The sequence below is a fragment of the Heteronotia binoei genome, chromosome 10 (genome assembly GCF_032191835.1).
Source record: "Heteronotia binoei isolate CCM8104 ecotype False Entrance Well chromosome 10, APGP_CSIRO_Hbin_v1, whole genome shotgun sequence".
Classification (NCBI taxonomy): domain Eukaryota; kingdom Metazoa; phylum Chordata; class Lepidosauria; order Squamata; family Gekkonidae; genus Heteronotia; species Heteronotia binoei.
Window position 1 is genome coordinate 46,359,586 of NC_083232.1, and position 13,867 is coordinate 46,373,452.

The 13,867-nt window shown below is 43.2% G+C and overlaps 1 protein-coding gene across 8 annotated transcripts in view; it reads right to left on the bottom strand.

Annotated features, from left to right (window-relative positions):
* Positions 1-11,307, bottom strand: part of ICA1 (islet cell autoantigen 1) — a 92,992-nt gene extending 81,685 nt beyond the window's left edge. For 2 of the 8 annotated variants that reach the window (XM_060248574.1, XM_060248571.1), the window contains exon 1: positions 11,036-11,307. The gene's annotated coding sequence lies outside the window, so the exon portion shown is untranslated. Of the gene's footprint in view, positions 1-10,621; positions 10,720-10,808 lie in introns of those variants that run through there. The other 6 variants (XM_060248567.1, XM_060248570.1, XM_060248568.1 and 3 more) reach the window with 6 other exon arrangements.
* Positions 11,308-13,867: the final 2,560 nt, after the last annotated feature.

Genomic DNA, 13,867 nt, shown 5'->3' on the forward strand with positions numbered 1-13,867 from the left:
TCTGAAATGCCAAGCTTCACACCCCCCCATTATCTTCTGCACTTAGACATACACTGACAATGCCCTGCATCATTGCTGAATTGTAGCGAATCAGTTAACATTATGCACGGATTCTGAAGTTGTTCTAAGTACACATTATAGCAGAATCAGCACTGTTTCTTCTGCAGAGGCGGATGACGTTACTACAGTTATTACTATACTAGCACTAAGCTGTGCAAAGGCTTAGTCAATACACAGAAAGACAGAGCCTCCAAATAAGAGACCTGACTATCAATTTGATATCCAAAAGCAAATAAAAGTGTAAAGAACAAGGTTATTCCGATATATTTAGAATGCGTCACTGGAACACACACTTTTTCAAAGTGCGCAGTTTCCTTTCTTCATGGTATAATGGTCTGAGTATCAGACTACAATCTAAGAGACTCAGGTTTGAATCTCCACTCTGCCATAGAAGGTTGCTGGGTGACCTTGTGCCAGTCACACACTCTCAGCCTAACCTACCTTTACGGGATAGTTGTGAGGATAAGCATGGAGGAGATGAGTTACTTAAAACTGCTTTGGGTCCCCATTTGGAAAAAAGGAAAGGTAAAAATGAAGCAAATATACAAACTAACAAATATCAGAATCTGAGCTCTTAAAAACGCTAACACCAATTGCAAAAACAAAATTTTACCACTAGTATAACTTGAGTGCTATGTATTTAATTCATTCCTAAGAGCAGAAAACAAACCCCACTGAAATTCACCAAATTCACCTGGAACAACTATTTATTATTATATATAATTTGCAGCTAAAAATACAGGCTTGGATGAAACACGTTGATCCCCAACATGGTGTCTGGGAGGACCTTGGGGCCCATCAGGGTGTTTCCTGGTGCCTGCTTATGTCTTGACTCTTGGAGAAAAAATCCAAAGAGTGCTGAATGAAACAGGGAAACAAAGGGAGTTTTGGGTTGCTCCCTACCAACTGATTGACTAAATGAATTTACTGAGTGCTGAATTTACCCTAGGCAAACGTGTCATATCCGTGCGATCTTTAGTTGATTATAGCCATAGACTTTCATATAGTGCTGGGCTTGGAAACTATTCCCTGTGAGTATGAAGTTCATACCAAAAAACAGTTCTTCCCCAAAGCAGATCCCCAATCCTTAATTTCTTTTGATTCCTCAGTGCAAGAATTCTCCAGAAGAGCCCAAGAGTCATCCCCTTTGCACTTGTACAGAGTACCCATATGAAAGCAACTGCCTCTGTAACATTTGCTTGAAAGCTCCCAGTGTTGTATCCATGACAGCTCACAGTGGTACCTGCTGATGTTTCTCAAAATTGCTAAAGCACCTGCAGCTTTAGAAGAAGAATTGCAGATTTATACCGTCCTTCTCCCTGAATCAGTCTCAGAGCGGCTTACAATCTCCTATATCATCTCCCCCCACAACAGACACCCTGTGAGGTGGGTGGGGCTGAGAGGGCTCTCACAGCAGCTGCCCTTTCAAGGACAACTCCTGCAATAGCTATGGCTAACCCAAGGCCATTCCAGCAGGTGCAAGTGGAGGAGTGGGGAATCAAACCCAGTTCTCCCAGATAAGAATTCACACACTTAACCACTACACCAAACTGGCTCTCTACACCAAGCCAGCTTTATGAAGATTGGTAGCCTCTCTAAGCAAACCATGGTTTGAAAATTGGTAGCTAGCATTCTGAGCACATGCTCCCCTTTTCTATCCACTGATCAGCGTCACTGAGAAGGAGGGGCATAAATCAAGGGGCCCAAGTCAGCTGGAGGGCCCTTGAAGTCTGCATCATGCTACATCCAGGCAAATGCTTTCCCAATGATACTATGAAGGAAAAGGAGGGGAGAGGAAAAATCACTTGAGGGAGGAGATGGAGGAGTTGGCAGGAAGAAATTTTCCCAAGAGCGGCTGTCAACTTGAAACCTAGGGTTTGTAGGAGCTGTGTTAAATATCCGCCCTTAATAACAGGAATCATTCCTTGTGCACAGTGAAATGAAAACAAAAACAAATTATTGAAAACATTATTTCTTAAGAAATGTTTGAATGTCAGCTGAAGAGAAGGAAAACAACCATTTCTGTTTATGCTTTCTACGTTTTGAAAACCATTTGCTTTGGGAGATGGCTTATAAAATAATATTGTGTTTTATCAACCATACATGAACAACTGGATTATGTAATATGCTTAACACCAGTTTGTTATTCTGAGAGTCTGTTTTCTATGGTTGCCAATTATAAAATTTAACATCTGTTGTGAATTTTCTGTTTCCATGTACTACTACTGTGATAACAGAACCATTTTAACAAGAAATGAATGTACAAAAGATCTGAGAAGTATGCCTGTTTTGGTTCCTTCATGCTCAGGTGACCTTCTGTTAATTTCTCAGTCCCTAGTGGAGATGGAAGCCTTAATTAGATATTCTGGAAGATAGCTCTTTATAGTCATCCCTCAGCTTTTCAGGAACTAAGTCTGCAGCTACTGCCTTGAATGTAAACCAACAAATTCATTGTTTCTTCTTCAGGTCTATTTAGTTCCCAAATAAAGAAGTTAATCAAGGCAAGAGACTTACTACTAAATAAACTAAATTTGAATAGGCCTCGGAGTCTAACAGCCAGTTCTGTGCATGTTTGGGGAGGGACGGTGGCTCAGTAGTAGAGCATCTGCTTGGTAAGCAGAAGGTCCCAGGTTCAATCCCTGGCATCTCCAAAAAGGGTCCAGGCAAGTAGGCGTGAAAATCCTCAGCTTGAGACCCTGGAGAGCCGCTGCCAGTCTGAGAAGACAAAACTGACTTTGATGGACCAAGGGTCTGATTCAGTACAAGGCAGTTTCATATGTCCATGTTCACAGAAGAAAGTCCCACTAAGTTAAATGGGGCTTACTTAGGCATAGGAAATCTAGTACATGCACCAAGTAGGATGTTCCTCCAAAATGCTCAACAAAACATAGACCATAACGGTGTTGTTAACCCTGCTCAAACGGAAAAGGTAAAGCCTGGGTTTTGCAGACATCGTTATTGTTGTTTATGGAGCCAGGGAGACCAGCAGGCAAGAAACAAATATGAAAGCAAAATCCGTTATTTGTGCCTTGAGAAAATTCTGGCTCATCACTGGCACAAAGTTTGTTTGCTTGCTTTGAGCTAGACCACTCACCAAGGTAACTTCTCTTTTCAACCCTAAAATTCAGAGAAATCATCAACAGTATTAGAGAAACCGTTTGGTTGCACAAAATTCTCAAGAAATGGTCTGTACTGCTTGAAAATTGAAATTGTATGAACATATGAAGCTGCCTTCGACTGAATCAGACCCTTGGTCCATCAAAGTCAGTCTTGTCTACTCAGACTGGCAGCAGCTCTCCAGGTCTCAAGCTGAGGTTTTTCACACCTATTTGCCTGGACCCTTTTTTGGAGATGCCGGGGATTGAACCTGGTACCTTCTGCTTACCAAGCAGATGCTCTACCACTGAGCCACCGTCCCTCCCCAAAGAATGAACATATGAAGCTGCCTTATACTGAATCAGACCTTTGGTCCATCAAAGTCAGTATTGTCTTCTCAGACTGGCAGCGGCTCGCGAAGGTCTCAAGCTGAGGTTTTTTCACACCTATTTGCCTTGACCCTTTTTTTTGGAGAACCTGGGACCTTCTACTTCCCAAGCAGATGCTCTACCACCGCCCCAGACATATGACATAGCAAATACACTGTCTGTGTTTCTGATGTTGTTTGTTAGTGTTGCCTTGGTTTCTGTCAGTAAAAGATAGGGGGAGGGCCCTTTCCAATTTTGTTTGGCCTTTGAGAGAGGACTCATTGGAGGCTGGCCTGACATCAATCACCTGGTGATTTACTACACAACTTCAACGATTCTCTGGGCTTGCCAGGTCCAACTCAAAAAATATTTGGGGACTCTGAGGGTGGAGCCAGGAGACTTTAGGGGTGGAGCCAGGAGCAAGGTTGTGACAAGCACAATTGAACTTCAAAGGGAGTTCTGGACATCACACTTAAAGTGACTGCATTCCTTTTAAATGCCTTCCTTCCACTGGAAATAATGGAGAATGAGGGCACCTTCTTTTGGGGTTCATAGATTGAATCCCCTGGATCAATTCTCTGTTGTACCCTACAGGGAACTGGTCTTCCTAGGGAATAATGGAGTGCTCAGCAGACATTCCCTTCCCGCTTTGATAACCCTGAAATGGAGGGAGAGCCTGCACACCAGGGGATTCCTGTCCCTCAACTGGGGATTGGCAGCCTTATGATTCTCCCAGGCCCAGATGCTTTCTACTGTTCAACAGCAGCCACCCCACGAAAACCACTGTGGCGCAGAAAATAGAGTTTCATGCTATGATGTGGGAGACTCCACTCTGCAATGGAAGTTTTAATCCTCACTCTGCCACTGGGTGAACATGGGCGAGTCACATACTCGCAGACTAACCTGCTTCACAGGGATGTGTGAAGATAAAAGTGGAATAGAAGAGAATGATTCAGGTTGCTTCGAGTTTCCACTGTGTAGAAAGCAAATAAATATAGCAAAAGATGGGGGCAGATAAAAAATAGGTGGGGGTGGGTAGGACAGAAGGAAGCAAAGAAAGGGGAGGCAATGGGGGCATCACGATGAACAAAAAGGGAAACAGTGTGGAGAAGGGAATACAGGAGAAAGTAAGGTGCCCCCCACAGGTCCTTACAGGTTAACCACCATACAACTGGGTTCTGCCCAGCATTTGGCACTGCACAGTTGGGCCTTGGTCTACAGATACAAAATGGAAATTCTGAAGCTTTCCACACCATGTTTTCACAAAAAAAAAAAAAAGGAATTTTTATGAAAAACTAAAATGCATGCAATTTTTATTGTCTTATCAAACCCAACCTTACTGCTTTAACAACATAAAATGCAGAGTTTATAACTTTCTTACCATATAAAATTGCAACATTTATGGGATTTAAAAATTATAAAAGTCTGAGTTTTCTGTAAACAAAGCTGCAAATGTCCCCAATACTTGAGAGAAAGCTGATGATCCCTATGCTATCATAGCACCATCACAAAACCATCTCTCTTCATTCTTAATTATCAAATCATCCACTACCAAGAGCCCCCATCCTAGGGTTGCCAACCTCCAGGTGCAGCCTGGTGTTCTCTTGTAATTACAATTGATATCTAGACGGCAGAGATTAGTTCCCCTAGAGAAAATGGCAGCATTGAAGGGTAGACACTATGGCATCACATCCCTGCTGAGCTCCCTCCCTTCCCCAAACTCCACCCTCCCAAAGCTGTATCCCCAAATCTCCAGGAAGCTCCCACCCGAGTTACCTACCCCTAATCCAGGCGAACTATCCTCAGAGGGACAGGGTATCAGTTCAGTTACCAGAATAAACGATGACTGTTGATTTTGGAGGTGGGTTAGGAATTAAAGAACAAAACAACTGCATAATTTATTATTAATCTTTCTGGGTAATTGTGCACTGCAGTTTATCAGATTAACCTTTTCAAACTGTACTCTGCAGTTTTTAAAATTATCCATTACCTAATTTATGAAATGTTTTTCATTATAACCTCTTCCCGTGGTTAAAAAACGTAAGTGGCACATTTTTTTCCTTTGCATCAAAGTATGCAATTTTAAACACCTACTTATGAATTATAATGCTTGTTTTGCTGACTGGCAGAACTTGAATAACTGATAATCTAAGACATTTAGCAAAAGGGTGAAAAAGAAAGGAGTATGATAGTCTCTCATATTCTAACTGCTACCTATTCGTCTACACAAAGGCCATTTCAGGGTAGGGCTGCCAGCTCCAGGTTGGGAAATATTTGGAGATTCTGAGGGTGGTGCCTGAGAAGGGTAGGGTTTGGCGAGGGACTTCAATGGGGTATAAATAATGCTATAGAGTCCTCCTTTCAAAGTGGCCATTTTCTCCAGATGAACTGATCTCGGTTGCCTGGAGATCAGCTGTAATGGCAGAAGATTTCCTGCCACCACCTGGAGGTTAGCAAAACAAATAGATAGAACATATGAACATATGAAGCCGCCTTATACTGAATCAGACCCTTGGTCCATCAAAGTCAGTATTGCCTACTCAGACTGGCAGCAGCTCTCCAGGGTCTCAAGCTGAGGTTTTTCACACCTACTTGCCTGGACCCTTTTTTGGAGATGCCAGGGATTGAACCTGGGACCTTCTGCTTACCAAGCAGATGCTCTACCACTGAGCCACTGTCCCTCCCAAAAGAGCCCTGAAGTAGAGCTCAAGTCTCTGTGGAACAAAAAAAACAACAACCTCATACAGCTTTAAATATTTATATAACACATTTATTGTTAATAAATTATTATCATTATTATTATTATTCCCAAATGAGTCTCCAGGTATAGACCTGGCAACCCTATTTCTAGATGTAGTCCTCCTTAGGCACAGAAACTCAAATGTAAACATAAGCACTAAGCGTGTGTCACAATGGGTGCCAGTTGATAGCCCAAGATCTCCTTTAGGCAGATCTACAGTAAAGAGAATTTTTTCCATTTTCTCTGAGCACTAGTCCTGCTGCATATATCACAAACTGCTTCTGAGACTTCTTTTCATTTCACAAGTGCTTTGGCATGTAAAGGTGGTTAGGGCTCCTATTCAAGAAACATAAATGTAATGTTGATAGAGTGGCTAGAGTGTCCGACTAGGATCTGTGAGACCAAGGTCTGAATCCCCACTCAGCCATGGAAGCTTGTTGGGAGAAGCTGTGTTAGTCTACTACAGCAAAATAAGCAGGATTCCAGTGGCACCTTAAACGTCAACAAAAATAATTCCCAAGTGAGATTTCATGCCAGTCACTCTCATTCAGCCTCAGAGGGCTGTTGCTGTGAGAATAAAATGGAGGAGGGGAGAATACTATAAGTTAGTCAGGGCCGCCATAGGGAAAAATAAATAAAATTTCCCCTTTGATGCAAACGCAATGAGTTTACTTACTTTCTCCAAAGATCTTATGAGCCAGTTTGGTGTAGTGTGCGAACTCTTATCTGGGAGAATTGGGTTTGATTCCCTACTCCTCTACTTGCAGCTGCTAGAATGGCCTTGGGTCAGGCATAGCTATTGCAGAGTTGTCCCTGAAAGGGCAACTTCTGGGAGAGCTCTCTCAGCCCCACCTACCTCACAGGGTAGTCTGTTGTGTGTGGGGTGGTGGTGGTAAAGGAGAATGTAAGCTGTTCTGAGACTCTGAGATTCAGAGTGTAGGGTGGGGTATAAATCTAATATCATCTTCCCTGCACAAACAAAACTACTTGTGATGCTACCATTTCCCATTCCTTCTTTCTCACTGAGGATCCTCATGCATCCTCATGTATACTTGGCACCCTGGGAAACTCTATTAACAGAATGGGACTTTCCCTAATATTCACAAACATTACTGTAGTGAAATTAGCTGCCTAGACTTTTTTCAGGTCATAAGCAGAACACCTGGATAAAGCACGCAGGGGGGAAGCTTTTATAGGGAGAGAAACAGGAAAATGGCAGATGCATGCAGGCTGTGAAATGAAAGTAAAGAGAAAGTGATGTAACAAGGCAAAAAGAATGAGAAAAAAACTCAAGACAGGTTCAGAAATGCAGAACCACATATATAACATCGTCAAAGAGAACTAAACAAGTATGATTGTACATCCTGTCAAAAGCTCTGTCCCACTTTCTTTTTGGAAGGATAGAGAAGCTAAAAGCATGGGGACATTGGAAAAAAGCAGATCCTTGCAAGAAAACACAGAGATTCCAGACTTGACTGCTGTTGAGGATATATATCGAAAGTGATGTTACTTTATATTAAGTCAAGCCATTGGTCCAACCAGCCCACCATTATCTGTCCTGACTAGTAGATTTTCCTCAACCTTTCCATATTTTAACTGATAATGGAGGAATGGAACTTTTTGCACGTCAGGCAGGAATTCTACCTCTGAGCAGGAATTCTACCCCATTTCCTTCACAGAAATTACTAACCCACAATCACTCTCACTGACTTGCTTGCTCACACATACAGTCATTTATGCCATTATAATAACCAGTTTTTATAAAGTTTCCCTGCCTAGAGGCAATTTTTATTTGGTACTTTCTAGACTAGGTTTAACGAAAAGTCTCATTAGTAATTCCTGACATTTGTCTTTGTCTTTTAATGTTGCTCTGCATACTTTAATGCAAGGCTATACAGTGACAAAAACCTTTGAACAGTCCTTGCCTGTATTAATATACAATGGCTGAAGGCAGAGCAATTATTTAGACAAATATTTTACAAATACACATATTTACTTTTCTGCCTCACAGGGACCCAAAGTAGTATACAACATGCCCCTCCTGCTCCACTTTATGGAACAAAACATATTTCTCCTGACATTTAAAATAAACGTAAGTTTGCCACCCATCTTAAACAACCACCTGAAAGACTTTAAAAATAGTATTTTATTTAGATTCTTCATATTTTTGACCTGGTTTCCAAGAGGCATTTTAAACCAGTTTGCTGGGACCTACTATAAAGAAATGCAGTGTCTGCACACAGCATACCACTGGCCATTTTTATCAGCAGAAAATCTCACATGCAGGCATCAGAATGGATGATGATGATATTTTTCTCCTCTTGAGACTGATCCAGAAACACAACTGCTGGTCCAGAATGCAGTAGCACGGGGGTCCCTATAGGAACAACTATTGTTGATTTCGGCCTCCTTAGAAATGCTGTTTGCTGTCACTTCAGAATCCTATCACTCATATTGTTTCATCAGTCTTCATTTTCTTTAGTCATTTTTGTCCCAACTGTTTTATCTGGTTTAGGAGCAGCTAACATACAGACAGCAGGCTATTTCTATTTTGAACTGTCCATAGCTTAATGACCGCATTACTCATGGCAAATTCCTACATAAGCTACTACTGATTTAAGATTGTCTTATTTAAATTAATATGCCCCAAAAACCAGGAAAAGGACAGCACCACAATCATAAAAAGTTATTCAAACAGAAATACAAAGTCTTAGAAACATTTTCAAAAATCTAGTATGCCAAAGTAAGTTAAAAGCAGAAGTGATGAGCTACACCTGTTGCATTTCAGCTTGCCACACTGCAGTTAAAGGCAAAAGATCTCTGTGCAGAAAAAACCAGGCAAACATGGTGGGGAACAGTCTTGCTTAATGTTAGGAACAAAAACATTGCTTAATTTTATAAACAAATCTTCAAATTAACAGAGGACTGATTTAAACTAACGTTTTTACTTAAAGAACTCTGTGGCGCAGAGTGTTAAAGCTGCAGTACTGCAGTCCTAAGCTCTGCTCACGACCTGGGTTTTCAGGTAGCCGGCTCGAGGTTGACTCAGCCTTCCATCCTTCCAAAGTCGGTAAAATGAGTACCCAGCTTGCTGGGGGGAAAGTGTAGATGACTGGGGAAGGCAATGGCAAACCACCCCGTAAAAAGTCTGCCGTGAAAACGTGAAAGCAACATCACCCCAGAGTTGGAAACGACTGGTGCTTGCACAGGGGAGCTTTCCTTGTACTTATTAATTTGTATCCTTCCCTTCCTTCAGTGAAGTCAGGCTATAATAAGTATAAATAAAACCCTATACAGCCCCCCTCCAAACCTGATTCAGTGATTAATATTGATGAATTGTTTTCTCAAACCCATAATATTTTTTCTGATATACCATGCCTATCCACCTCTGCCCCATTGCCTGGTCCAACCATTTATCTAGTGAGAACAGCAGCATGGTATAGCAGCTGTGCTTCAAACCCTAAAGTTCACAACCCCCTGCTCATCTAGGAAACTTGCTGGGCAGTTCAGGACAAGTTGCCACCTCAGAGGGTACTCTGACAAAGAGGGGTGGAACACAAATGTGAAATCAGCATTCAAAAGGATTACATGCATGTTTCTTAGGAAATGAAGCATGACATTTGAGGCCTGAATAAGAGATACTACTGTACCCGTGCTACTGTTAGCTTCCTGATCCTCCTGGAACAGGAACTTATTGCTTTATATTTCTTCCTCCATTTTCACCTCATCCTTTCCCCCAAGGAGCTAATGCTGCCCATGCAGTTTTTCCTGCCTCTATTTTAGCCTTACAAACACACTGTCAGGAAGGGTAGGTCCAAAACATATGATTGAGTCAAGGTCACCCAGCAAACTTCATAGCCCAGCAGAGATTTGAATTCAAGCCTCCAGGTCTTAGTCCAACATTCTAACCACTATCCTGTATCACTACCCCCACTATCTAGCTTACATTATTGTGCTGTGTGGGAAAAGGGGCTTGGGCTTTAGACAATCACATGGGCAAAAACAGAAGACACACCACCACGTCTGTGTAACCAATAAATAACCAGAAGAGGACCAGCTGTCATGAAGCTTCAGCCTTTCTGGTGGTGTTAACTGTAAGTCAAATTACACTCAAATCATCAAAGCTCCCCCCGCCCCCAGGTGAAATCTACTTAACACCGGCTTCAGGACTGAACAGCACCCAGCAGGCTGCTGACAGCAGTTGGCATTCGCAGCAATAGGGCAAGAGCAGCTTACCGCCCGACTTTCCAAGCATGAGGTGGCTTCCAGCAGCAAGAGGTCAAGTTAATGATTAAAGGCAAGCCTCGACGAGGCACCCAGCAAGTAGCATTTAAAAAACCCAAAGGCAGCCATACACCTGCAGTCGCACTATTTCGTTAAAAGGATGAGCGAGGAGAAAACCAGCAGCAGGCAAAGGGGAAGAGATGCCATTTTGGAAGCACCGCATGTGCCCCCGGCTGGCGTCAAATCCTGGCTCAGGGCTCCACAGGCGCGCTGCATCTCCCTCCTCCCGTGCCACCCCCGCCTGCCCCCTTCTGACCAACCTGCCGCTGCTCCGGAACCTCCGCCGTTCCCCTTTCCCTCTTGCCGGCCGTGGAGCGGGCGGTGGTGCCTACCGAGCCCTGCCGCCGAGGTGGGCCCTGCCCGGCATGCGCAGCCCCGCCCTGCCGCAGCCGGTGCCACTTGCCCCGGGAAGAACCTGCTCTTCCAGTCGGGGAGGCCGCGGCTACAAGGCCGTCAAGGGGCGGCCCTCCCTCCGCGCCGCGCTTACCTCGTCAGTAGCTCCGCCTCTGCCTCCACCTGCTCCGAGGGCCGCCCCCACCGGCCCTCCAATTTTGTTTTCCCTCCGCCACCCCCGCGGCCTCAGCAGGTATTCCAGCGCCGCGATCGTCACAATGCCGGAGAGGAGAATGGCCCCGAGCGGGGCGGAGCCTCGGCCACCTCCTCCATCCTTTCCCTCCTCGCTCCGGGACTCCGAAGAGCTGAGTTTCTCCCCGTCGCCCGAGGCTGACTTCCTGAAGCTTAGCTGCAGCCGCCTGGCGCGGGCCGCTTCCTGCTATTGTCTTGCTTGGCCTCCAGCAGCCACCATCGGAGATGACTCCGCAAGAGGCCTCACACCGCCTCCCCTTTCTTACAGAGGTCAAAATAAGTTCCTTTTCTCCTACCGCTATTCTAGGACATTTCCCCTCCCCTTTTCTTCCCAGGACTGTGCCTGTTTCTTTCCCTTCCTCATCTGAGGCGCTGTGAGGTAGGTTAGGCTGAGACTGAGAGGTTGATTTGCTGAGGGTCACCCAGGGAGTTTCATGGCAAAGCGGGAGTTTAACTTTGCGCCCCTCCCCCCTCCCCAGTCAAGCCCACACTGACCAATATACCATTTTGACTTCTAGGGTGCACTCTCCCCCTACTCCCCGCAGGGATCTTGTGCCTAAAAGTAGAATGATAAGCAGAAATCCAACAGGTGCTTTTTAAAAAAGCACAGTTCTATGCATGCTTCATAGATAGGTTCTTCTGCATTTATACTCTCTGAATTATATGCTGGAGAACCCTTCTGTTGTTTTTCTCTCTGCGATGCATAAAAACACTGCTGGGAATAAGGTGACAATACTAGCTAGCTGTATGTCAAGCATTTCCTATACAGAAAGTGTTACCATGCAATAAACAACCTGACTCATGTATGTAGAATGCAACTTATTTCTGTTCCTCTGCCCTGGCCAGCTAATTTCTCTCCAGGGAATTGTGTATTCTGATTACTTTGAAAATTCATTATTCCTTATTTAGTGGACATTGTTTCATTTAATTCCCCCCTCCCCCTTTGTTCTAAAATGTATCCAAACCCATCTGTGTAAGCATCAGTTCAAGTGTAACATCTTTAATTTTAGCCTCAAATGCCTACAGCTTAAAAAAGAGCTGAGAGGAGCTTCTTTTTGATCTTTTGTAAAAAACGATGTGATAACAGTTAATGATGTGCTTCACTTTCCCTGTGATATCCAGGCTATTGCAGGGGTCTGCAGCTTGTGATTCTAGATTGAACCCAATGTGGCTCAGTGTAGAATATACCTCTTTTAAAAAGATCTATTATATACAAATATGTGTATAGACTAAAAGGCCCTTAGAGAATGGAAAATGTTAGAGGAGAACAATTGCCAGCTTTCCAAGTGCAAAGCATACACAGGTTTATGCCGGTGCTCTGAAATAATCACAAAGGGTGCAATTTATTGCTTATCGTGAGGTCTCATATGTACCTCTTCTTAATAATGGTCTCAGTACAACCAGTGCTTGAGCTTCAGAAACTTTGAGTTATTAATCCCTTTAGAAGAATGAAAGAAGAAGGCATGTCTTTAGCCACAATGGCATTTTGAAGATTAATTTTTTATTCTTTTTCTGCTTTTCCACCAAGCTCAGGAGATATCCAAAGTTGCAGTCATTTATAGCCTGTCTTATATAGTTCTCTTCTCCATTTTATCCTCAAAATAAGTTAGATCAGGGGTGGCCAACGGTAGCTCTCCAGATGTTTTTTTGCCTACAACTCTTATCAGCCCCAGCCAGCATGGCCAATGGCTGGGGCTGATGGGAGTTGTAGGCAAAAAACATCTGGAGAGCTACCGTTGGCCACCCCTGAGTTAGATTGAGAGCGTGTGACTGGCCTAAGGTCTCCCAGAAAGCTTGCATGGAAGAATCCCTGGGTTCACTGCATTATACTGGCTCTACTTTCCACCCTTTGTCTTTGCAGTTGCAGAATATTCAGCTGAACAACCTGATGTCTGTATGCTATTAAATTATGGTAAAGTGCTTAGGAGGTGTTCTGTTATTTATGACCTATGTTGAATAGCTGTTAGAGACACATGACCTGTACTTATGTCCCAGTGTATGGATAGGAACTGCTTGTTTTCTAATACTTGTTCACTGTATATTGCCTGATTAATTAGTTCATTGGAGCAATATTAACATTATTAAATCTCCCTCTCTCTTCCCCATCATTGTATAGTATGTATAGTACATTATGCTTTACACTCAGATCATCTTCCATTTTATATTCCATCAGTGATATACTCTTTTTCCTTTTGCCAGCATTTTGATATGTAATACATATGCAAATAATCAATAATGGGCTTGTTTTAATTTGAATAGCAAGATTGAAGCATCTGGAGTGAGCATCTGCTGGGTGTTCTATGAACATTTAACTCTCATAAGCTGGAATTTTTCTTTTGGCTGAAGAAGTACATAGCAGGAGGACAAGAGTTGGCATGGGGGTGGATCCATTTAGATTTCTAGTTTTAAAGAACAAAATATGTTTGTATGCGCACACTTTCATAATTTGTTAATTTGTTCATGCATTGATTACACTAAAATCATTCAGACTTTCTAAAACCATCCACTCAGGGTGTTCCTGTGGATGTTGGCACATGAAGGAAGTAATGTTTGACCTAGCTAGCTGACTGATCCCAGCTGACAAACAATATGAATAATGTGACCCATTCTTTACCCAGCAGTCTCACATAAATCACCACAGACAAAATGACAATGAACATACACTGAATCAGGTAATATTTCCTGATTCCTACCTAAGGGACCGTCTCTCCCCGTATGAACCCCAGAGGGCACT